This window comes from Rutilus rutilus (assembly GCF_951802725.1).
Source record: "Rutilus rutilus genome assembly, chromosome: 24".
In the NCBI taxonomy this organism is placed as follows: domain Eukaryota; kingdom Metazoa; phylum Chordata; class Actinopteri; order Cypriniformes; family Leuciscidae; genus Rutilus; species Rutilus rutilus.
The window spans coordinates 9188452-9216218 of NC_140228.1; the positions used below are offsets into that span (position 1 = coordinate 9188452).

The window sequence follows — 27767 nt, forward strand, 5'->3', positions numbered from 1 at the left end:
CGCCAAGAATTACAGTCGCATTTTTGATCTAGAGGTCAGCGGGACGAGATAGCAGACGAAAAGTGACGCCAGTTCAATTCCTACCTGCCAAATGCATGGACACATAAACATGCTGCCTAGATTTAAAATATACATTATTCACACATAAGCTTTTAAAGGGTCATGAAAACCTAAAACACATTTTTTGAGATGTTAACAGATATGTACAGGTTGAACATCAATGAAAATAAACAATTGCACTTTTATTATTTATTATTATGGAAAAAGTGGTTATTTTTTCATTTTTCTGCGCTATTCCGTTCTTCCAGTTTAAAAAGTAAGTTGAACCAACGTCACAATAAGTCAGGTATATGCATTAATTCGGAGTTGCGGCTGGAGAGTACGCGTCTACGTCATCAATTTCTGAGCTTTTCGTTTCAGCGCTGTTCGTTCACCTCTGTCTCTTCAGCTTTGCATTCAGACACGTGTTGTAAGTGTCCATTTCCTCAGTACAGTAGCACAAAAGTGTTATTTGCATTTCCCCACGATGCGGTCAGAGCTGGAGTTTGACTACCACCAACACATGGAAAATGACTGTCACAATATTTAATATACCAGAAAATGATAGATAGATAGATAGATAGGTTCAAGCTTGTGACAGGTTTTCTGAGGCTTAACACAATCTGTTGCAGACTGTCCCCACTGTGTTTCATTGAAAAGCAACAACGTATCATTTTAAATGGCCTGGGCGACTTCCCTATGGACAAACGGTGAGAAGGGGGAAAAAAACATCACGATTCAAAAGACACCACTTAAGAGTCTGTATTCACAGATGCAGATCACACCTACTGACTTCCAATATGTCAAGATGATTCCTTGAGGGATAAAAAGTGAACAGCTGCCTGCACCTTTACGAAATGGACTTGGTAAAGCATGTTAAAAATAAAAATAAATAAAAAAAAAACCTTGAGAGCAGAGCTTTGAAGATTAAGCCTCATTCTTACACTGTAAAACTTTACTGTAAATTTACAGCGAATTTCCTACAGAATTGTACTGTATTTCCATAATACAGTATTTGGCTGTATCTTTTACAGAACAGCTGTAAATATACAGCACATTTCTGTTTTCAACCCGATAAATTCGTAATACAGTATCATACTGTAAAAGCACTGCATTGTGGGATTGATTTCTTTCGCGCTCAATTCAGTTCAAATGTGACGCGAGCAGACAGTAGCTACTACAGGCAAACTTGTTTTGTCAGCGGGATTCAACTGAACAGAATAATCATTCCTGTTATCAAGATAAACAGTGTCTGCGAATCTGTGAGCAATTTTTAAGCTTTTGTGAGCTTCGGTTCGTGTTTCAAACATTAGTTGCCTGTGACGCAGCAGAAAATGGGAGACATTAACTTTACATGAAGACGGATGGAAGAATTTGTCATCTGAATAACCTGCGCCTGTGACGATTAGTGGGATTTAGAGTTTGAGAAGATGGAAAATTGTTCAACTGAGTGATACGGTAAGCCAATATATATATATATATATTTTTTTTTTGCGTTCGCATTTCTAACATACGTTGATTTCACGAATGCATTTGGTTTGATTCTGCCGCGGCCGCGCAAACAATTCACTCTGTTCCACCTGTTTACCAAGTAACGTTAACTTCGATATTTCACATAATAGGCAACATATACCATGTTATTTGCATGACCTGCTTTTGATATATATATTTTTCGTTTCAGGCTTTGTAATCTGATGACGGTCCAGTGCTAATGTAAGTACTTTTAAGTAGTGTTACAGTTATAGTCTATGTGGTAAAAAAAATTCTATCAAATGCTGTCAGTTCTGTGATCGTGCTTTTGAATCGTTGTCATAATTTTGCTAGCACAAGAAAATCCATGTTCCTAATGCTGTTTTCAAATGTAGTATTCCTGATTGCCATGCCATGGTCCTACAACTAACAATTCAAAGAGAAGTTAAGACGGTGTTATCCTTCAAGCAGATAAGTAGAAATTATTCAACAAATCTCATTAATCTGTAATATGTTTTATGTTTTGGTTCTGTTGATCATGGCTGTGCTGTCCTTTTTAAAAATAATTTCAGGAATTTGCATCGCTGATGTCCAGCAATCTACACTTGCCAGAGAGTCCAGGCCTTATTTCCTGGTATGTAGCCTAAACATTAAAGGGGTAGTTTAAACCTAAAATGAAAAGCCATCATTTACTCACTCCACTGCAAAATATATTTTTCTTAATTAGTGTTTTTTTTCTATTTTCCAGTCCAGATATATAAAATTCTTACATGAAGAAGCATTTAATAGACAAGTAAAAATTGTCTTGTTTTCTGAAAGAATATGTCAAAATTTAGTGAGTTTATGCTTAAAACAAGCAAAATAATATGGCAGTGCGTTTTATCGTTCTAACCCTAATCAATTTACATTTTTAGGTGAAAATTTTAATTTATAGAACTATGAATAGATAGACAACTACATCGAACCACAGTGGAACCCACAATAGTTATTTTAATTATTAATATTATTTATTAATTCATTATATTATTATTTTTTCAATTACAGGTCAATCTCTAAGCAACCAGTGCTGGACATTACGTTTGGAAGGTCAAGGTGTGTGTGGAAAGGATCACAGCCTAACTTCATCATGGCCTGGCAGCGCTGTTTGCCTCCTCCTATAACTTCAGCTTGCAGTACAGGAAGAGGCAGCACCTTGAGTTTGTTCAGAGGTTAGTCATTAGCATATTTGCCATTCATATAAATATTAGACTGAATTGTGACTTTTCGTTACAGTATTTATTATGTTGACTACTGGTATGAACAATATGGCCCTGGTTTCCATACTGGGCTTAGCTTAAGACAGGTCTAGGCCTTAATAAAATTAGGGTATTTAAGCAGCTTTTATAAAAATGTCTAATAAAAAAAAAAAAAACATTACTGGTGTGCATCTTGAGACAAAACAGTGACAGTCACATATTTCAGATATGTCAGTGCAAGTTGTTTTCAGTTGAAGGATTAGTGAAAATTCTGTCATTAATTATTCACCCTCATGTCGTTCCAAACCTGTAAGACCTTCATTCATCTTCAGAACACAAATGAAGATATTTTTGATGAAATCTGAGAGGTTTCTGAACCAGCCATAGACTGAAACATCTTTGTAACTTTCAAGGCCCAGAAAGCTAGTAAAAACATTGTTTAAATAATCCATGTAACTACAGTGGTGCAACCTTAATATTATGAAGCGATGAGAATACCTTTTGTGCACAAAAAAACCCAAAATAACGACATTATTCAACAATCTCTACTCTTTCACGTCATTCTCCTACGCTGTTGACGTAGTGTAAACAGTGTCAAGTCACCTTCATTTATATAGCGCTTTTAACAATATAGATTGTTTCAAAGCAGCTTTACAGTGATAATAGGAAATTACCGTAACATAGATTGTTTTGGCTTTACAGCAGCTCTAGAATAAAGTTATTAGATCGACTATTTTTGACTGTCAAAATGCAGGCGGACACAGTTTCCGTGAGTTGTTCAAAATCTTTCTTTTTAGTAAACTCTGTGTACACAAACAATGTTCTCAATGCTGGAGTTCATGTGTAGAGTCTCTGGTGATACTGAGAGCACAGTTTCATGTTGTGTCGAGCCTTCTTAGTGTTTTAAAAAATAGCGATTTTTGATGCTATCATAGTCGTGCCCCAAGCACTCCCATTCAAAAGGCAATTTGAACGAAAACGAAAATACGGTCAAACTTAAAAGTGGCGTTTCCATCCTAATTATGCTTTTAAACGAAGGTTTGCCTCGGGTAGATTAACAAAAAGACCCTAGGTTGCATTTTGGCAAGAGTTATCCTTTAATACACTCCGGCCCACTCATCCTCACAAAACAGTGTAGGAGAATGACATGTAAAAGAAGAGATTATTCAACAATGTTGTTATTTTGCACACAAAAAGTATTCTCGTCACTTCATAATATTAAGGTTGAACCACTGTAGTTATATGTACTATTTACCAATGTTTTTACCACCTTTCTGGGCTTTGACAGTTGCAATGACATTGATGTCAATGGAGGGACAGAAACCTCCCAGATTTCATCAAAAATATCTTAATTTGTGTTCCGAAGATGAACGAAAGTCTTAAGGATGAGCAATAATGACAGAATTTTAATTTTTGGGTGCAAACATGCATTTTAGTCTGGTAAATGTCATGTTTAACATTATCATGTAGTCATGTATGCAATAAACATTGCAAGGCTTGCAATTAAAGTTAAATTATTTCTGTCACAAAGGTTTGGGCTGGATTCTGGCAATGTGTGCTCTATATAAACAGTCTATGGCTGCCTTTCCACTGATACTCTGATGGGACCTGATGAGGGGATGATATTAAAAGTTGTAGAATAAAACTTTAAATCTGGCAACCCCACTTCCAAAAGTTTAGTTAGTTGACAGTGCACATGTAAACAGACACATTGAGTTGATGTATTTTAACCAGGGCAGAAAAAATATCAGTTATTGATCACAACATCCAACATTGCATTTTTTTTTTCATGTTGTTCAGTTTTATCCAAACAGTTTAGTCGTTAAAACCGATATCTGGTTTTTATTTACACATCTTTTGTGCTGTCTCTCTTTGTCAAAATATATAAACTCAGTCCATAATATTTCATTGTTTTTTTTTCCTTTCTTTTCTGCCTTTTAGACGATTTCCTGACATCAATCCTGAACGTGGATCAAAAACAAAGAAAGGACAAGTAACTTCAAAGAAAACTGGCCAAGTTGTGCAAAAAAAGAACACTTCTGTCCTCACTTCTGCGAAAACTTGAAGACTTTGAATGGGATTTCGTTTGCACTTGAATGGACTTCAAAACAGAAACAGGAATTCACTGCCATTATAAAGCTTGGAAGAGCCAGGACATTTTTTAATAGAACTCCGATTGTATTCGTCTGAAAGAAGAATGTCATGTAGACCTAGGATGACTTGAGGGTGAGTAAATCATGAGCTAATTTAAATTTTTGGGTGAATTATCCCTTTAATTAAGTGCTAAGTGTTACCTGTTTGTTGTTAAGTGTTAAAATTGCATTTTATGTTTAAAAAAAATTCAGCCAACATGTTCACAGAAGGCAATTTTCTGATCTTTGCTTTTAACCAAAATAAATGTTTTAAAACCCAGAAAATGTTGTTTTCTTTTTCATAGTGTGACTACTATACAATTTATTGCTGTAGACAAGTTTAATATTGTAAAATTATGTGGTATATACTGTATTTGGTAATTACAGTGGAGTACTGTAAATGCTGTTTACTGTACTAGTGCTGTAAAAATACAGTATGTGGCTGGCAACCCAGCTGCCAGTATTTTACTGTAAATTTACAGTACAACGTTTTACAGTACAATACTGTAAATGCTGTTTACAGTACTAGTTCTGTAAAAATACAGTATGTGGCTGGCAACCCAGCTGCCAGTATTTTACTGTAAATTTACAGTGAAAAGTTTTACAGTGTATATTAGTTGTTTATCAAAAGCTCACCACTAATTATTGATGGCTTTCTGCTGTCATTTAGCATTTAGAGAGATTACATGTCAGATCTCAAGCTGATGTGTTGTGACAGCAGAACTCTCTCCAGCCTGCAGTTGTCTGTGTGTTGTGCTGGGTCAGCATTATCAGGGCCAGAGCTTCAAGCCCCCTTTGATTGTTCGAAAATGAGAGTACAAATGAAGTCAGGATGAAGTTAGATCTTCCACCCCTAATGTTCTAAGTATTACAGAGAACTTCAAGTGGTAGTAATTATTTCCTCTTTTCAATGCAATAAAGTGTGTCCATTTCTTTTCTTCATAAAAGCAGCAGCCATTACATTCAGGGAAGCACCTACAGCAAATCTCATTAGACAATCACAAAAGATCAAAAATACCACACAAAGTTGTCTGATGACCTGCCCCGCTCAGTTATTCCTTCTTTTGATCTGCCTGAATTAATCAGTGATATTACACAGAGCTCAGACTCACCACACACACATTGCACTTGCACATAAAATGAAAAATACTAAACTCTAAACAGAAGTCTGACATACTAAACATAATGTACACACTCTTTTTAAGGTGCATACAATTTTTTAAATGTATTAATATTTTGGCAAAATGGTATTTGTTATCTTACTATTTTAATTTATCATTGTAATCATAAAAACAGCACAAGCAGTTTTAACAAGCTCAAAACATAAAAAAAAAAAATCTTACTTGCACTTTGAAAAATAAAGGTATTTCATTCTAAGAAAACTGAATTTAAAACCAGAATACACGGGGCGCATACACTGCAGCCTCAGGATCATGCTCAGTCGTGGTGAGGTAGTAAGAAAGAAGTAGGAAGTAGATCTTAGTACCCCAAAACACCAGAAAAAGATACTTTTCCAATTAGTTGCTAGTTGTGGGGGACGTTTGCCAAACATGTAGCTATCTTTGTATAGCGTATGTCGTTCCACACATTCTCCCAAGTTTATTTTTGACCATCGTCCCTGATAATTTCACTCTGACCTAACAGTTTGTGCTGCATATTTCAGCATGGATTGCTTTGAGAAGCTTTCACAATGTAGGCTTTGCAAAGAGGCTGTTATTGAATGATGGGGCAGCGCCAAATTTATTGGACCTGACAGCAAATTTGAAACATAAAAATGTGTTACTCATTCACATTCAAAACATTTAGCCAATCAAAGCCTGCTAGCAAAAATAGCCTGTTTAATTCTAAGGGAGTTTTTGAATCAAAATTCAGAATTGGTGCAAGTTGCTAATATATTTGATACTCAGCCAAAGCACAAAGTAGTCAAAAACATACTTTAGTACAGAAACTAATTACATTTACTCAAATACTTTACACCACTGATTATAAACATTATAAGAGGGTTTGAGAAAAACATGTTAAAAATACACAGTAAATCCCCTTTAATAAAGCACAGGGACTGGAACAGTTCAGAAACGTATTAAAGCAAATTCATTGGCTTTTACAGAATTATTTACACACTCTTTCTCCGTGCCACCCACTGTGATCATTCTCATTTTGAGTCTCTCGGCAGTTAACATAGCATCATTAAATAGTGCATGGCCACAGTGTCGTAGACCTGATAATCCCGCCTTTGTCTTGAACTGACTGACAGATCATATTTCCTCTTTCTTCAGTCCTTCTTCCCTCTTCATCTGTGTTTTCTACCTTCAGACAGACATACATGTCTGCTTCGCCGCTATGGCTGAATAGCTGAATGAACAAGTGTCTCGGTGTTGACTGCACCCTCCTTTGAGGGCGCCCAGGATAGAAAACTCATTTCACCTAGAAAGGTGTTCAATTTTGCAGCATTTCCAAAAGACTAATATTTTTATGATAATAGAAATGCGCTAGATGCGAGGAGACAAGTGTTGGTTGTAGAGATCCGCAAATAACATTGCTGCAATTCATAATGTCTCATAAAGATCTGTGATATGGACCCATATTGTTCCTGCCAGCTACAACTTGCATTTTAAAAGTAATTTCTCAGCCATGTCATTGGTGAATCTCTGTAAATAGCAGCCTGAGGGTTTCATTCAGAATAATTTCATAACAACTCTTCCGGGATTTTCTTTTCTGACAGGGAAATTGTCCCTTGATATGAGAAAACATCCTTTGAAATCTTAGGCCCCTAGAACAGCTATTTAAATCATAATATAGTTTTAATATTTTGTGTCTGCTTAATTAAAAGTCATTCATTACTGTTGGCTAAGATATCTCCCTTTGTGTTTAATCTGGTTTATATTGCAATTCTGACTATCTCAGAAAAGCAAAAGTGGTTTACTGCTGAAGGTGTCAAAAATATTTAGTCAATTTGACACCTTCACCATTCTTGGATATAACAACTCTTTTTGAGGCTGTATTTTGCTCATGTTTTTCTGGGTAATGGAACACTGTGGGATGATTAAACTCAATATGGCTTTGAATGTCGTCTGTTTGTGGCAGACTGCTTTAGTGGTCTTTAAATTCAGCTCCTACCACCCTTGCCGATCAGTGAACCCTTTTTGGACCATCCGCCGGGGATTCTTTTACTCTTTTTCACAGCTGAATGTGAAAAATGATTGACAGATGATTCTAGGGACCAGAGAACAATCCTCTGTACTCTGCTAGACTTATTCATGTGTGCACACAGCACACACACAAGCATCTTTTGTGTTTACAGAGAAAGAAAGGGGTGAGAGAGACAGACACTGGGGACAATGGGAACAAAACAAAAAAAGTTTGAAGGTGAATGTGCATTCTAAGCATGGAGATGGTTTTTTTTCTTTCACGTGTAATGAAACCAGGATGTCTTTCAGTCCAGACGGACTCATTTGCTTCCTGACAAGCTGCTATTAAGAACTTTAAAAGGACCAACTTGGCTGATTAACTCCACTCCTCAGAAATAAAAGATGAATTAAGCTCTCTTAAAGTGACTAATTAAGCCTTGAGACTAATCTAATGAGATAACCCAGAAAATAGCATGAAAAGCCCTACATTTTCATTCTACACTTGTTAGAGCTCAGCGTGGGGGTCCACAAGAGTGTGTGTGTGAGTAGAATCAAGTATGGAGAGTTCAGTGTATAACTTTAAATATACCTATATGTCATATAACTTTACAGAAATAGCAATAATACAGAAATATATAAAAATTCACACAAAAAAATAAAAATAAGGATGAATTCAAATATCTTTATCTGATTTTTTTCTACATAAAGTGTATCCTTGCAGGTTTTGAATAGCACCACTCAATGAAAGATGTCCATGAATTTGACTTTCTACAAATTCATGAAAGTTCTGTGTGAAAAAAAAGTTTCTTTTCTTTTTATATCAATAAATAAAAGAGCAAAACAATTCCTTCTCTCATCTGGAACAGTGAGTTCACAACAAACATATTTATCATACTTCGGATACTGGAGATAGCATCCTAACAAAACTACCTCATAAACGACTGGCTCAAGGGACTATGAGGAGGCACAAATTTTGTTAACAGCCACTTGTGCACTCTGACTCACACAATAGATAAACCTAACATACGCAACTGATTCTGATGTTAGCATGTGACTGCCGATATGAGACCACAGTTGATTGAGCACAACACCCACATCAATGCTGAGAGCCATGCAAAATACACACTACTATGTGAAATTTTGTTTTTTTTTATAATATCCAGCAAGGATGCATTAAATGAATCAATTGTGAGGGTACATTTTTACATGGTTACAAAAACAAAATCTATTTCAAATAAATGCTGTTCTTTTAAACTTTCTGTAAATCAAAGAATCCTGAATGTATCATGGTTTCACAAAAACAAAGCAGTAAGACTGTTAAATGTTTCTAGAGCATCAAATCAGCATATTAGAATGATTTCTGAAGGATCACATGACACTATGGCTGCTGAAAATTCAGCTTTGCAATCACAGGAAGAAATTGCATTTTAAAATATATTTCTAAAGTATATATTACAACAAGTGTCTGTGCTTTCCGTGAGTAAATGTTAACTTTTGGGTGAACAGTCCCCTTTAGGTCAATGTTTTTATATGTAGAGTCGAGTTAGGTGTGTTCCACGTGTTTTGTTTTTTTAACTAATCTAAAGCCCTGGAAGAACTTGTGTTTTTATCATTGAACAAACTATAAAAAATAAAACTGTGTGAGCCCGCGTAACCCTGCAAGCACTTCCACCCCACATTTTTATTAAATTATTTATTTCCATGTTTTAAATCTCTGTCACAGACTGAACATTCTGCCATATCCTTCTCCTTCTGTCTCAACCCTTCTTTTCTTTCTCTGATGTTTATTGTCAAACTTTTTTTCATTATTGATGTTTATTGTCAAACTATTCATATCTCCTTTTCTGCTATTCCATCTGTTTCTCCAACAGGCCCCTTAGCTCCGACTCTCAGCCACTTCTCTCGACTCTGTCTGACACATCTCTCCTTGAGATCGATGCAGTTGACAGCTCCGACTGAAGTTCTGCGCGGGGGCTTGTGATTTTTAGATGCGAAACGGCACAAAAAAACCTCCCTATCCTCTACTAAAACATTTTTCTTGTATTTCTCTCTCACACTCTCTTTATGTCACTTTCCCTAAGAGAGAGAGAAAAAAAATATTTCCTTTGGTTTGTATCTGAATTATTTAATTAGTTACGAGTCAGAGCGTAAGGCCAGAGGTAGAAGTGATGCACATGTGTCTTGTATAATGCTGGCCTTACAGTGAGGGAGCTAGACCAGCACTGATGCAGCTATTCACAAGCACATGCTTACACATACACAGAGTGATCTTTCCTTCCCACACTCAGTACACCACAGTAGCACCTGTCTGTAGTATCTGCCACTGTATGTCTCAAAGCTGCCCCAGATTTTGCTGCAGACTTTTGGCAACTGGAAAAAAAAGAAAAAAAGAAAAGAAAACCCACTTCATTCCGTTTCTTGTTTGTTGCCGCAAAGATTTGGATTTAGCAAGCAGATAATATCCATTTCTCAAAACATGTTCTTGTCTGTAATTGTGGACTTCTGAAGTGTCATCAATCATTGTCCAAGTAAATATAATTCCAAGTAGTACAAGCCAGGAAGTCAAGTCAAGGAATAGTAGAAAATCACTTCCGGCAAGCCTTGACATTACATCTCTCTGAGGTAAATGGTCAGACCCAGCAGCACCTTGCATGACTCAGGGAGAGGTCCGAATGAGTTTTAAACACCCTTTTGAGTGGAAACATCATCAGCCATCAATTTGAGGCGTTTTCTAAACAACAGCTCACTCTGAAAAGATAGATTTAGAGAGGTACAAGCACAAAACATTTAGCAAAAATCCTTAAAACAATCCCATGACTCTCTGTAAAAAGCACAAGCTTTAGGTGAATTAATCCTGAATTAATTAAATGAATGGTCCTGTTATGCCCTTTTATTAAGTCTTGATTTAGTTTTTGGTGTGTACTAGAATAGGTTATGCTTGATTGTTCAAAAAACACATTCTTTTTCACTTATTTTACATTATTGCAGCACCTCTCTTCCCAGTCTGACTCAAACACACCGTTTAGTTCCTGTTTCGATTAAGCTTCTCCTATATGAAATGTGCTCTGATTGGTTAGCTGGCCCAGGTTGTTGTGATTGGCGAACCACTTAGAGCGTGTCCCGGAAATGTCATGCCCCTTACCATAACCGTGAGTTGCATCTGCTCAGGTGTAAATATTAACGATGCTGTCAATTTTGCCATACCAATACGTGCCTGATTCAGACCCTGAGAATGTTTATGAACCTTTGCAAACACAGATTTTACAGGACGCTTCAGAGTGGTAAGTTCCTAAAGATCGGTGAACAGTCTTACAAAAGCGAGAGCTTAACAAACGAAGGGGTGGAAAAAACTGTATCCCTTCGACATGGCAACAACATGCTACTAAAGGTCTTCTTCTTCATCTTCTCTAGCGCAGCTCAACCAGGTCTAACCCCCTTTTTTTGCGCATTCAGTGAGTGGGAATTATTTAAGAGTGACATTGTGAATTCAAAAGATCTGGAAAAAGCGCATTGTAGCCCCAACAAGCCGTTTATTGTTTAAAAGTGTTTTCTGTTTAAGAGAATATCTCCCTTTGGAGTGGACTTTGAGCTTTGTAACCTTGCAGATCTTTTTTATGCTCAGACAGACAGACAGATAGATAGATAGAGCATATGTGAGCATCTATCAAGGCTTCTTCACTGAGAAATTAATACTTCCCTCCAGCGGAGTGTGTGTGGGGCTCTAGCCAGCGGCAGGGGGAGCTTGGCTGTTGGCAGAGAGGTGTGATATCCCTGCCAATCCCCCTCTATCCCTCCGCCCTCTGATGGGAATATGGAGCTCGCTACAAGTAATTAAATCAGGCGCCATTCAGCTGCATAACTGCCTAAATTACAAGAATGACAGTGAAAAGGAAACATCAAAAGAATCATATTGTGGATCTGTAATTAGTTTGGATTTAATTTGGCGTGCTACTGACGTATTTGCAACAGATACCTTCAGGCATTATCTACAGCCCAATCAGTAATTTTGCAACAATTTAAAAAAAAAATTAAGATATCTGGTGCCATAGAATTGTGTTAGCTAACTGCGTGATTTGTATACACATTTCTGAAATACATTACTTGGACACAGTTATCTCTGATAAAAGAAACAGATCACTCTAAATTTGTAACGTAGACGTGCATTTTCTGTAAAGCGGCTTTGAAACTATATGTATTGTGAAAAGCGCTTTACAAATAAATGTGAATTCAATTGAATGGCACAACCATTCAACTCAAGAGATCTGATGGACCCTGCAGGACTTATGAACCCACGGGTTCTATCATGCAGTCTGAACAAGGGTTTGAATAAGGGTCTCTTTACTCAAACTGTTTAGCTGAGGCATGCTGTGAAAGCGATCCTTCATTTAATTTTGGCAGACAGAGAGGAAGAGAGAATGCATGGGCTGAATGTAGACTGGAGTGGTTTTAACTGTACCGTCAGACAACACTAAGGGTGCTTTCACACTGGGCTTGTTTGCTGCAGTCCGAGCCCGAGCGCGATTGTTCCCGGCGCACCCCGCAGTGTTGGTCTGGTTTCACACTCAACTTGATTCTATCGAACCCTGGTGCGTTTGCGTGCATCTTACGTCATCACAAACGTGCAGATAGAAAACAGAACGTGGGTCAATATATTGTGTTTTTTATTCATTTGGTGCTATTATGCACATGTTTACTGTGTGTTGCATAAGGTGGCTTTCTGCTGCTTGCAAACGGACTCTTTTGAGGAGACAGTGGATTTCCATTAATTTGTTGCCCTGATTCCACACGCTATGTGCGAATACACTGCAGGCTCACTCTCGCTTGTATCCAAGGTAAATCATCAACACTATCATCCCTTACATGTGTTTTATTTAACTAAATACATCATAATCAGCTAAAACGGATGCGCAGGTTACTTCCGGAACAAAAGCGCGCACCCGAGTGTGTGTTGCTTTCACATTCACGCGAACCGCGGCACGTTTCGAGTGCCAATTATAAGACTTCCTGGGCATCTTCATGATGGGTGTTTGATCACTACCATGTCTATGTTCTGTGCGGGTTTTTTCTCTCTCTCTGTACTCCTCTTATTTTTGTGTTTTTTTTGCGATTGTGAAGCACTTTGGGCAACAGCTGTTGCATTAAATGTGCTATATAAATAAATACATTTAATGAAATTATCATCTTGGCTTTCGTCGATACACAATAGCACAACCCTAAAACTTTCCATTGATGAGTGACAATCATCTCCTTAATTACTGCAAGAAAACGCAACATATTCAACTACATAATCTGGGCAAGTGAAACACCCCCTGGGAAAACACTGCCTTTATCAAGCTATGTAACAAAACCACACTAAATTAAAAGGCAATGTGGCCACTGTGATAGTCAAAGGAAAGAGCGTTTGTTTGCTTATTAATTTTTAATTGTTGCACTTAACTGAATGGTTTCGTAAGATAATGCAGCACTTTGCTACTTCAGTTCATCTCCCGAGAGTTCGTTTGTAAATGTGAGATAAATCATCCCAGCAAACACAAACTCAAGGCTCCTTAGCTCTCGAGGTTTTCAAGAAAGACATTTTTTCACATAGACAGTAAATTTGTGAATGGAGATAATATTTGTTTCCAAATTTGCACTGGTACAGTAGCAACTACCAGTCTTAAAAAGATGTGGGGTATAAGAAAACAAAGTACACCGACAGAAAAGGAGCTCTTATTGGTTTTCATGTTACTGCTTGTTTTACTGTTGTTTCGTAACAGCTCTGTAGTGACTCCCGAGTGACTGAGCACACAAAACTATTCTGCATGGAATAGTACGAGCTGCGGCTTTGTGATCATCTAAATTTATCTACAGAAATCAATAGTCCTAATGAGCAAAAGTGAAGAGCATCAAACGGAATAGAACGAGATGATGTGTATCAGAGCTCACTGTATTGGCTGCTTTAACAAGGCTTAGAAGAGATAGATAAATTGATGAAAAAGAGGGAGCGGCAACAAATTCTGATTAGAAACAGAATTACTAATTGCAAGAAAATGAGAGACAGATATAGAGCTGCATTTTTTTCTTCTAATCATTCAAACTGGATTTCAACTTCCTGATACTGTTCCTGCCACTACCATATCTAAATGAACCCCCACACCTTTGCCTTCTCACTCTTTTTCTCTCTTGTCTCCCAGGGCTGATTACTTCCCAGGTTGGATGTCATTTATCCCCTTAGCTGTCGAGGTGTGGGCCAGACTCCTCTCAGCTCTCTGTCAGCTCTGAGGGACCAATGTTCTGAGGTTGTGACCGTGGTTAACTGGCTGTCCTTTTTCGCCCACCCCGGGATGGCACGCACTGACACCATGAGTCAGCCTCCTGTCTGCTCCTGCACACCCCCTGGGATCCACTGGCCTGGCTGAGGATATTGAGTCTTATTTTCAAATTGCACCTGATTATAGTATTTTGCTGTCAGGTACATGGACATATTTGACTATAAACTGTGTGCAATGTCATGATGGTAATGGCCCTGCTGAGATAATGTGTAATTGTTTATAATTCAACGCAGCACTGAATAATATTGAATGTCAACAGATTATGGGTATGTCAAAGTTTTTGCTCAGACCAATGCATACACGGGGGGCAAATTATATATAGTTTTGAATCCAGTGGACCTAAACCCATCTGCTCTTGAAACCGAAAGCATTACATTTTGATGACTCCCAAAGGTGACACAGAGAAAAATAAATGCATAAAATTCAAAAATTCACTAATTGAGAAAAATAGAAAACTCAAAATAAATAAACTAAATTTGTCAGTGTTTGTGACAGCTGTCAGCAGTATTATTGAGTGAGTTTGTAATTGCCATGCAGCGGATGGTTCACGGCCGAAAGGGAACGATTGAAGATGTTTTGGTGCTGCCAGTCAGAGACATATCAGCCTTCCAAAATGATCCACTGAATATTCATTAGGTTTAACTCACTGAAAAAGAGGTATGCCTAGGTTTGCTTCATAATAAAAGCTGCAGAAACATTAGATGTGTGTAAGTTAATGAGCGTTGGTGTTCTTTTCTGACCTCCTTTGATAGTGGTAGCATGCCTATGCATTTTCATTACAGCTCAGTTATATGAATGCCATGTAAAAGGCTTTCTGAATTATGCATGATGACATTGACAAATTCCAATATTCTGAGCAACCACACAGAAATGTTTGAAATTCTGCAGATGAACACATTGAATTTTATTAAATCTCTTAATTAACCGAAATGTATTGAACATTTTAATTGAAAAATAAAAAAATAGTGCTATTCAACCAGATATTTTTTTTTAAACATGAATGGCACATTTAATTTCATGGAACACAAATGAAATGGTAAAGAACAGTTCAAAAGAACCAATTTGTGAAAATTAGTATAAAATGAGTGTGAAATGAAAATGAAAATGAGTTAGCTATAAAGAAGCCTATATTTAATACAAATAAATAATACTAAATTATACATATTAAATGATATCCATAATTTGAAATGTAAAAATATATAATATCAGAAATAGCTCCAGAAATAGTAATAGGCCGTAAACTTAATAAGTGCTGCATTAAAACGTGCCCTGTGATATCCAGTTTTCATTTCAACCTCTTTATACAATCAGTGGTTTTGTGTACAAAATATAAAATGATTGATCAGAGCATGTTACAAGGTTGCATCTGTTGATTTCTTTTCATAATTTTAGAATTAAACAGCTCTTTTCCATTTCACTGAAAAACAGGCTTATTGGAAGTTGAGGAACAGTGGTAAAATCGCCACAGACTTCAAGAAATAAGGCAGACAGAACAGTGTTCCAAACAAGATTGGAATGGGATAGTAAAAGCTTTGCTTGTGCTGTCTTTAGTGTACACCATCTAACTTAACATGGACTTGCAAAATGCAGAGATAAGCCAGTCACTCAGACGGCAGCCAGACTACATATCACCATTGCATGCTAAGAAGACCACTTCATCTCACACCTTAATCCAGATCCTAAAATCTCAGCCTTTATGTTTCCTCTGCCCACATCTGAAACAGTCACACTTAAAGGAATGGTGAATGGGAGGTGAATCCCCCAGTGAAATCACCTGATGCCCAGTGTCAACAGCAAAGCTATTCCTGTTCCACTTTAAGCCTAGATAAGCAACACAAGCAAACTGATAGACATACAGAGATAATGGTAACACTTTACAATAAGGTTTCATTAGTTAACATTAGTTAACTACTTTAGCTAACATGAACTAAGAAGTATTTATCAATCTTAGTTCATTCATTTCAACATTCACTAATGCATTATTAAAATCAAAAGTTGTATTTGTTAACATTAGTTAATGCACCGTGAACTAACATGAACAAACAACGAACTGCAATATTTTTATTAACTAAAATGATTTATAAATACTGTAACAAATGTATTCCTCATTGTTAGTTCATGCGTTAACTAATGTTAACAAATGAGACGTTATTGTTAAGCGTTCCCGAGATCTCAAATCCGATCCTAAAAACACAGTAGCCATTAACCCCAATATGGGTGAGAACAAAATGGATTATTTTATAGCAAATAAATCATCGACTAAATGCAAATTTTCATATAATAATAGTACATTAAATGCACTATAACAATTAAAAGAACCAAAATTAAGATTTCATTAATGTAAAGAAAATTCGGCAAAAGTCATCAAACTGACAGCTATGCTGCACATAACCTAAAAACAATATCTTTATCGAAAAGAGTTTACATGAAACGATTATGGCAGAAGACATGCCTAGACTTCCAAATTGCCTGTTTAAAAATAGACAGCAGAAATAACTTTGGACAGAGATAATTCCATGGAAAGGCCTGTCGACTGGGGAGAAGAGCGGCTTATGCTGTGTTCTTATCTACGAGCAGAATAAACCCCGACGCCGTGACACATGGCACGCTGGCACACACCTTTACTTTCATCCATTCTCTGAAAGCAGAACAGGGTTCAAAAGCATTAGAAGAATTCAGTGCCAGTGTAAAGCACCGCTAGAGATCTTTAGTGCTCACATACTATGACATTCTAAATAGGTTTGCTCTCAGCAGCAGCAGCAGCAGAAAAAACACACTCTGATAACATTGACGTCCAAGCTAAAGTGCCATTAATTGGCAGAAGGCTATTGCAAAGTTCATAGAGAGAACCATTTAAGCCTGGTTTTCTACCATCCTTGTTTGCCAATCGCAAGAATATGTGCTGCAAAGTTTTTAATTAGAGCTGATCATAGTTAAGAGTAAACCACACCAACAACTTTAAGCAACCATAATGGGCACTGCACTCATGGCTCACTCTAGAGGAAATGTTTGAGGGGAAATACATTAGGAGGAGTAATTAGGATTATTAGCAGGGTGTAATTTGCTCAAGAGGAATAAAACAAATTGCTGAGGCGTTTCTAAGCTAAATCGAAAATGAATACAAAATGAATGGCATGATGAATAGAGGGACTTTACAAATGTTGACATGAGGGGCCATGGTGTCACCACCAAACCACCTAATAAGCGGAGAACGCCACAGGGTCCAGGGATATTGTGCCAGATACCGTAAATGCTAACCTGTGGTTTTCATGCAGCCATCCTTTCTAGGTATATTCCAGCCTGGTCTCATTGGTAATACGTAGGTATTAATACATAACTTTCAAAGACGCAAAACATAATTTTTTTGTACGCTTGGATAGATGCTGAAACGTACAATATGTATCGGAAACATTTAAACATTGTTCATTTAAAAGCGGCGCTCATTAATCAGTGTATTATGTTACCATTAAAGATGCGCGCATCAACCGTCGCCGAATCCGCTGTTGAAGGTGACGATCATCCATTTATAATCACGCGTAACAACACAGAATAATTGTAATTTGACCATCGGGTGCGGATACTTAAATCAAAGAAAATGATTGGGGCGGGTGGATGATTTGTTTTTGGCTGCGGATTTGGGTGACTTTGCATCTCTAAAGCAGTCAGACTCTGCCAGGCGTTAACAGCTCGGGGTGAAAACGGCTAACGTGGTTTATCAAGTTAGTGGTATTACCTCCTGCATATTCTATTTGTGCGTGACATGAGCGCACACAGCGTGTGTCTTCTGCAGGTCGTGCTTACCAGGTTGTTCATAAAAGCCGAAATGTGCCCAGATGTAGGCTTTTAAAGTAGTTGGAGCATTTTTTATTTTCTCGCACTCGCGTCTCACCTCCCTCTGCCATTGTATGCTACCGCGACAAACCACGTATGCGACAAATGACGTCAGAAAAGCGTCAGTACATTATAATCGGTTATGGTCTATTACTGAACCGATACCGAATCGTACCTCGTCTGCATCGCGATGCATCGTAGAAACGATTCATTTCGACACCCCTAATGAATAGTAATACAAATTTGTACATCGGTAAAGTTGTTCATACATGAATTATGAATGGTTTTAGTGCTGTCAATACGTAAATATTTAACGTTTTAGTGCTGTCATGAACTACACTTTACATCGAGATATTAATTGGCCCGTATGAGTTATTAAATACAAATAAAAGAGTCATCATCACTTGTATGCATCTGAATTGGGGTTAAATGTCAGATAAAAAAAATGAATTAATAATATTTTGTTTTAAATTCAAACCGAATAGAAAAATCGGTACTTTGTAATCATATTTTCTGGATAAGGGAAAATGAAGGGAGTTTTTTCCTAAGCAAGCAAGTCAGTCCTCTATACAGATTTACATTCTCACAAGTTTTTTCCTCATGCATGCAAGGTTTTGTTCTTCTCTCTTTAAGGCTGATTCACTGTGAAATAGCAGCTTGAAACAATAGGAGCTATAAGAAAAGGCTCTAATGAGATTTCTACAAATTCCAGCATACATCAAAGAAAATAGCCCGTAGTATGGCGGCTGTCGTTTTGAGCTATGAAGTTTGGTGGGGTGGGAGAGAACGAACACATTAAACACCATTAAAGAGCCCCTTAACACGCCCCGAGATGAGCCGTGACTCCCAGAGCAACATCTGAGGCTCAATGTGTGTCACTAAATCACTTCATTTCTATTCTCTAATGTGCAGCGAGAGGATACAATACATTTTAAGCCAAGGCTTTTGAAAACGACGACCCGCTGAAGTTACGAGAGTCTCTCATTACGTTGTCTTCTCTAACTTTGGACAACGACAGCCTACATCCCCCTGTAAAATATACAAGGATATTAGCCACGGAAACGATGAATAATGCTCTCATTTTCCTCGGTGAGATAATTAAAATGAAAGAAAAGCATATAATAAAAGGCAATGCTACGTTAGACAAGCTGTGTGGTTTGCAGTTAAGACAAGAAAGGAGAAATGGAGGTGAGAAAGAGGAGGGGTCCCTCCCCAGTACATCCAAGCTACTTATGATAACTAAACTGCAAAAATGAGTAATGCTGAAAATGGCATGGTTATGGTGTCACAACTAGGGGTGGGCGATATGGCAAAAATATAATATCATGATTTTTTTCAGAAAAATAACGATTCACGATTGTATCACGATTTTTTCATGTTAGTTGAATTTCAAGTGACTGAGTATTGCAGCCAAACTAATGTCCTTGTTTTAAAACCAAAGCCTACAAGGTAACAAAATATAAAATAAAAAAGAATGGCAGACATTTAGGCCAAAGTGGCGAAGATAAATAATTAATTTATAAATTATAAATTAATAACAAAAGAAAATAAGAACAAAGATAAACATTACATATACACAACATTCAAATTAAATAAACAGTGCTTTATTTTTTCAGCTACAAGTGTATTTAACAGTAGCATTCAGGAAAGAAATTAAATGAACAAATATTAAAATATAATACTAAATAGACTTCACTGTATAAATTATACATTGGTTCTTATTAATCCTAAAGAGCAGTGAGTGATTTTCTGTGTTTTGTTTTATTAACATGGCTAGCCACATTCTTCAAAATATCTTTTTTTGTGTTTAGCAGAAGAAATAAATGAATGCAGGTTTGGAACAACATTAGAGTGAGTAAATAATGACAGAATTTTCATTTTGGGGTGAACAATCCCTTTAAGGACAAGCGGCAGCATGTTTACTGTTAGGCTATGCTGTCACTTTAAGACCGGCACGCATCTAATAAACACGCATATGACACGCACCCGTACTGTGTTTATGCAAACCTTGTGTGTATTTGACAGTATAAGCTCAATAAGACTCGAAAGATAACGTAGTCCAGTATACAGGCGCTGTTTGACAGGCTTTTAGTGCCTGTGAGCTTTGGGTTTATGCGCTCAGAAAAGCACGTTAGAACAGCAAATCAGCACGCAAATTAAATGTTTAACCGGCATGGCTTTAAAGCACATGTAAATAATGAACTTTTGTGAATTGCAGTGTCCCGTGAGTGTAACTTTACCTCTGCCTTAACATGTGATGTGAATGCAACTGATAGCACGATACTACGATATTTCTTCAAAAGTAGATCGTGGAGACATTTTTATCATCCACGAACAAAAATCGTGATATCGCACACCCCTAGACACAACCACAAGTTCACTAACAATATTACCATATTTACATATCAGCACCTATTCAGCATCTTGGTCCGCCCTGATAAACACCAGTACACACAGGTTAGCCATATTGGTGGGGGGGGTAAAATGCTACAAATATGTAGAATGTGTTTGTTTGTTTGTTTATTTTTTGAAAAGAGAAGAGTAGATAGGGAAGATGGGAGGGGTTGAAGACAAAAAAGATGTCAGTATAAATAGAAGGGAGTGAAAAGGGAGAAGTTTAAATGCCAGACATGTGCTGGCTGCTGCCTGCGGGACACAGACTTGCAGACACTGCAGTCCATCCACCAACAGACTCAATTTACAGATTGGAGAGCAGCAATAAAGAGCTAACAATCTCACTACAGACAGCACTTCTGTAACCGTTCTGTGGCACGTCCATTTCTCTTCTTCTCCTCGCCCTCCCAAGAAACTGTAATTTGCTCCTGTTTTTTAATCAGGGTCTCACTAATTAAATGAAAGCTCTTGGGCCTCTCCTAATTTGGTCCTGGGACAGTTTCATTTGCGCAGTAAATACTGATTATATCAAAAGAGTGTATGTGCGATATGAAGGTTTTGTCTCTTTAATCAAAGAAAGGGGGATTTTTCTGAAACTGACTGCTCTTCGACAGTAACAGGACTAAAAAGGATAAAAGACAGTGATGTTCAGAAAACAACGTTTACATTTTAAACATGTATTATTTAAGAAAATATTTCTTTTTTATGAATAATTACAATCAGAATTCTTTTATTCAATCAGAATTTTACCAAGTAATGCAGTTTATTCAATCAGAAATCAAAAGGAATCGGAAACATTCTCCTGGACGTTTTTACTTACAGACAGAACCCATCCATTAAATGTGAATGAAATTGAGTAAGTGTCATAAATATTTGTATGCAATTTTGAGCTCTTCTGCAGCAGTAGTCACACCTGACTGTGGGCTACTAGCAATAAGCTCAGAAGCACATCAGCAATTCATCAAAAAAAGCAAATGGCATTCTGCAGTAAATGTCTAGGGAAATATTTAGCATTTGATTCTCATTCTGATTGCATTGTCATTGATTTTGAATTTTCTCTGCACTGCCTGGGACAGACATAAGAGATCATTGCATTTTTTAACTGTCAGTCAGTTGAGGAGCTCTGTCTGGGGGCCAGTGAAGACAACCAGTCTCTCTCTCTCTTTCCTTCTGTCTTCACACGGCTCTCAGAAAGAGAGATCCAGCCCTCGAGGCCTGCAAAGAGCCTCCTCAGCCCTTTTCTCATTGCCTACTATACCTTGAAAAGACAGCTTTTTCTTTTTCTTTCCTAGCCCTATTAATCCATCCTCCACTGACCATTCTGAAAAAGATAGAAAATGAGAGAGACGGCTTGAATTGTGTTTGTAAAGTTTCTTTTTTTTTTCGTCTTCTTTTTTAATCAATCCCCTTCACCTTGGTCAAGAAACGTTGCTGTTCGTGGTCCATTGCCCATTTAAGGAGATCAATGTTTTTATCGATAAGGTCCTTCCTTTCCTCAGCTGTTTCTGTCAGTCTCCAATTAGTAAATGGCTAGGCTTTGACATCTAGAAACCGCACATTCTTTGTTAATCTCTCTGTCCCTTCACAAACACACACACACACATACACAAACTGCTGGCGGTAGATCCTTCTCCTATTTAGCACCTAAACTTTTGAACAGTCTTCCTAACATTGTCAGGGAAGCTGACACACTCTGTCAGTTTAAATCTAGACTAAAAACGTATCTCTTTTACCTGGCATTCATGTAGAACATTACATTTCTATTATTCAAATCAGTTAAATGATTATTAGGCTGCATAGATTAGGTCAGCCGGAACCGGGGACACTTCCTATAACACCTGATGTACTCGTTACATCATAAGAAGAATTGCATCTAAGCTAATGTTGGTCTTTCTGTTTATTACGAGGTTTACTGAAGTCAGCCGGGCCGTATCCAGATCAGATGGTGGACCTGCGTCTGGACCCATCCACGACGCATCCCTGAAGTGCCAGCCTCATCTGCCCCGTGAAGGCCTCATGGACACCTCAACAAACCCGCCTCCATACCGGCGTGATGACTCCGACTTCCAACCAGATGGAACTGGATAATATTCTGAATGTTCTGATCCAATCTGACTTCTGACCTGTAATGCTGCCTGAATCATAATCATACACTTTTCGCTCGTTGGCCAGAGGAGAACTGGCCCCCGACTGAGCCTGGGTTCTCCCAAGGTTTTTTTTCTCCATTCTGTCACCTTGATGGAGTTTTGGTTCTTTGACACTGTTGCCTTGGCTTTTGGCTTGCTTAGTTGGGGACATTTAATGTTCAACAATATTATTGATCTGCCTTACTTAAGGTGGATGATGACGCTATTTTCTTCTAGAAACAAACTGTTGTACTATTTTCATGTTATCACTGTGTAGCTGCTTTGATACAATCTGTATTGTAAAAAGTGCTATATAAATAAAGGTGACTTGACTTGACAAACAGGGTCCGAAATTAACATCCGGCAAGCGCCAAATGCGGGTAGATTTTCCGTTTGGCGAGTAAATCTCAAAAGGCTATTCACCACACTGGCGGGTGAATGTTCATACCAAAATATGAAATATTCAGCGCGCCCTTTTCAGCGCGCACGCGCTTAACGCTCTCATCTGTTGACAGCGCTGAGGAAAAAGGATATGTGAAGCTCCCGCCACTGGAAGAAGCGGTCGCCGCCCATTTGTGTCCTCCCACTGCTGGCAGTTGGAGAGCAAAGGCCGCGCACCCATCTAAGCCGTGCAGAACGTCTTCAGCACTCGCGGATCGTGCATACTCCGCCGCTGGCCAGGCTGCTTCTGCTTTACACACCATGGCCGTTCTTTTCTCGAGAAAAGGAGTTTTCTCCTATTTCCCCAATGATAGTAATATTTCATATATTTCTCTCATTTTGATCAATATATAGATTTTCTTTATTATTCATTTCAAATTTTGCTCTGGACAATTTTTTATGTTTGTATTCAACATAATACCTTATTATCTCAATTAAATGTACTGAAATGAATGTATATGTGACAAAAAAAGGCTGTTTATTATTTTGGCCGGTAAAAAATATGCTTGGCTGGTGGATTTTTTGCCGTGGCAGGTGAGCCAAAAAGTTAATTTCGGACCCTGCACACACACACACACACACACACACACACACACACACACACACAGTTAATGTGGCTGAAATAGTGGATCCATGTGACCCAGTGCAACACTGTGAATAATAACGGCCTTCATGGATCTAATTCAGCAGTGCCAAAAGCAATCCGTAAGCACACCGGATGATTCATTCAAGAGGGTAAAATATTATAGGTGTCTTAGCAGTTAGTGTGTGATGCATGTGTCTATGTTTAATGTTTTTGGATAGTAGTTTATTTTCTGCCTCTTATTGAATCATTTTACGTTTCACAGTCTTTTCCGTTTTTGAATGCCAAACAGACTGTGAAAGTCACCATGTCTGCTCAGCCAACACAAGCATGATGGTGCTACAGTAGTAACAGATAATGAGACAGACAAACAAACAAAAAGAAAGAAAGAAAGAAAGAAAGAAAGAAAGAAAGAAAGAAAGAAAGAAAGAAAGAAAGAAAGAAAGAAAGAAAGAAAGAACGAAAAGAGAGGGAGGAAGGGAGGAAGGGAGGGAGGGAAATATCTGTAGCCTAAAGGCAGAGACAGCAATTAAAAGTAAATGGATCCCAGGGCCCGTTTCAGATAGGCTACTACAGATTTCTGCCTATTCTTAGAAGCTGTCCTCAGAGAAGGTTTGAGCTGAGAATTTTCCATGCGTGATGAACTGTGGAAACCAACAAAAGCCCCATTACCAGGAGAGGGATTTAGCCTCGTCTTGCATTAAGAGAGGGAGAGAGAAAAGAAGCCCTTAGTCAAATGGAATACATTAAAGAAAATTCCCTGTGTCATAGAAATAAAAACTAGAAGCCAAATGACAGTGCTCTCATTATCTGCAAACTAAGAGCTCCAGTGGGACATATTCATAGAGCAAATTACAGACCAGACAAAATTATTTTCCAATATTCTAATGTACAGTTTGACAGTGACTCAGAAAAGTTTGCGTTAATTTAAGGATATAATTTTCAAGTTGAGCAGAATTTGGTAGTTATCTTTTTTGTGCCATTCTGTAAGGGTAAATGTCAGGATAAATGTTTATATGAAAATCATTTTAACTTAAGCTACCTGTACTTCCTCCAATCTTAACAAGAGCAAGATAAGATGGTACACTGCGTGTGTGTAGGTGCTAGGGTTGTGCCAACTGACAATAATAACGTGTAACGACAATAGTCAGAGATATGGAGATATGGTCAATGGCTGATGCCTTTGATGATATCAAGACAATAACTGGCTCATTTTCCCATTGATGTATTAAATGATTATTACTCTTATTATTATTATTATTATTATAAAGCTAGTATTTTTATTATTATTATTATTATAAGGCTAGTATTTTTATTATTTTAATATTAGGACCCACAATTCATTTGCCTTCCCTAATTTCATAACAACATCACCACATAACCACACTTGTAACACCGAAACGCACGTATGAGGATTGAGGACTCCTCAATGAAAATGTTATTAAAACTGACTACAAAACAAATTTGAATTGCAAGGTGATCTATTCACAAACTGTCAAGAGTGCTTGTTATAAAAGAGACATCATTCTTATACTGTTGTTATTTAAGATGAAAATGGCATCATTGTTCGCCAGCATTTTATTTTGTTTCCAAAGCACATTAACAAAACATTTAATGACAGTAATAGCAATTACAAATTATTATTAATAATAATAATAATATCACTAAAATTATATGTGTTTAATAACAGTCTTTAGGTCTGAACACAGCACAAATCAGTCAACTGTGAAAATCAAAAGCAGCTTCAAACATGACTTAAAATACAATAACTTGTTTAATAAAGAAATATTGATTCTCCAAATTTTTTCGCTGTCATTAATGTGGTCCACAAGAGGAATATTAAGCTAGCAAATTAAGATTGATATAGGCTACAGTTACCAGCTTATGTTGAGTAAGAATCTCGTCATCTCTGAGAGAATGCAGCGTTAATGCAGCGACAGATGCCAAAAGCTCGGTCAGTTTTTTATTTCACTTTTACTTTCAGGGAATAAGTGAGCGTGTTTACATGTACGCTCTAAACCCTATTTTGCTTAATAAGCCGACAATGTTTGTGGTCTTGTAAATGCATTAACCCGTATTCCTTTACCGGAGTAAAGTCATTAATGCTTTATTTAACATCACAAAAGACATAATAAATGGAATAGGCCTACTCAGAATCAGATACACAAATGATTAGGCTATGTTTTTACCACCTGGAAATAACCTGATTTATTAACACTATTAATAAACACTCCATCTTTACTAGCAAAATAAAAAAAATATTGTCATTTTCCATGATTATAACATGATTTTGAATTATATAAATGAGTAAATAAACAAGTAAATAAATGAGGAAATTTATCAAACTACCCCCCCACCCACGATAATATTGTGTATCGACAATCTCACAGGCTGACGATAGGACGATATGAGGCATATCGCCCAACACTAAAAAGCGAGCAAACTCCTAAACCCCAAAAATTTCTAAACTCAAGAATATGAAATGTTTCTGCTAGACTTTCGAAGAGATGATGTCAACGAACTCTCTCTGAGAATTTGAAATGTCAGACATGCTCTAAGTCTTATATTTTTGTTCTAAAGTGTTGTACTAAAGCCTGACCAAGATAGATAATTCCATCTGATTTGTTAATATTTAGAGTGTTAGGCTCTGATACAGAGCAGCCACTTCAGTTTGTTGCTACCGTAAGCCTTTGATTTCTATCAGCTCTACGACTCGGCTAAAAAGAAAAGAAATAAATATATCAATCATGCAGCACAACTCCTCAGATGTTTAACAGCTCTATTGAAAAGTAATTAGTTTTTCAATAGTGTTAAAATGCAAATATTAGCCTCAGTCCATTCATGAAAGTCAGCACTTTTGAAAAGCTGCTTTGTGGCTGGTTTTGTGCAATCTCTCAGCATGAATTCGGCATGAATAAACTATTTGATTAAAGTCGAATGTCACCATTTGTCTGAGACAACACTGTATTGGCAGGAGGCTTTTCCCCTCGGCTTTCATCGAGATGCACATTTAAATATGAGAGGAGGCATATTGTAGCTGACAGCACACTCAAATCTCACTGAAATGTCAATGCTAAGCCACTTGAGGAATGGCACCGCTCTGAGAGAAGGCTGATGAACCAAAATGTCTTCCATCACTTCTTGAGCTCTGCAATATCATGCTGAAATATGCAGGAAAAGGTCAGAATTATATATCAAAACATAAATAAAGTGGTGTCACTTTATAGAATAATGAAAGCTTGAGTAATGCTGCAATGGGACAATCTTCAGATAAAAGCCATTATGATTTTCAAACCACAATCTAGTTTTCTTTCTGCAACTGTGTAATTGTTTGATTTTCCTTATTAGAAACAGCTCTCTGTCATTCTGTTCTTCTTTTTAGGATGTAAAATATCACATGATGAAAGGAAAGGTCCTTTACGGCTGTTGCATTAGTGAAGACGTCTCTCTGAATTAGTGTCATGCCACATCACTGATGAACAAGCCATTTGAATTATATCTTTTCTAACTGTAGTCTGTACGTATAAAAACCTATTTCATTTCAATAATCCTTTTAGTGATGCATGAGGTCAATCTTACAAATGTGAGCCTTTTTTTTTTACTAAAACTGGCTGAACTGAAAGCTAGAGAGTTAAAATCCAATACCGAGGGGCAAGTGTGGGGAAAAAAAAATCAGACCATAATGAGTGTGAACATGGAGAAATTGAGAAGCAAGGTGACAGAAATGGCTGATAGCAATGACCAGGTTGGAGCCGTTAGATTAAAGTCTAAAGGTAGTGATGGCACAGACCAAAGCACTGTTTTAGGCCTGTCTTAAATTCATTCTAGCAATTACTGGAAGCCAGCTCAGAGACCTGAGCAGAAGTGTAATATGAGAGAATTTCCAGAGGTTAAATACAAGGGCCAATTTTTTTATATGCTCAAGGGACCAGGAGCTTGAGGTGATACGCATTTATAATGAAATGCTAGAGAGATTTCCTTTAAAATTTCAGATGCTGAGACAGAGAATGAGACAGAGATTTGTGAGCAGTACGTGGTTTTCTGGTGTAAATAGAGAAGAGGGGCCAACTACCACCC

At 37.4% G+C, this 27767-nt stretch overlaps 1 protein-coding gene and 1 long non-coding RNA gene across 13 annotated transcripts in view; one reads left to right on the forward strand and one right to left on the reverse strand.

The window, feature by feature from the left end:
• Positions 1-27767, reverse strand: part of ntng1a (netrin g1a) — a 90020-nt gene that overhangs the window by 49810 nt on the left and 12443 nt on the right. The window lies entirely within an intron of this gene.
• Positions 702-5161, forward strand: LOC311283977. Its single transcript, XR_014626149.1, has 5 exons — positions 702-1497; positions 1721-1752; positions 1905-2143; positions 2554-2717; positions 4686-5161. It is a non-coding gene; the product is annotated as an uncharacterized lncRNA (long non-coding RNA).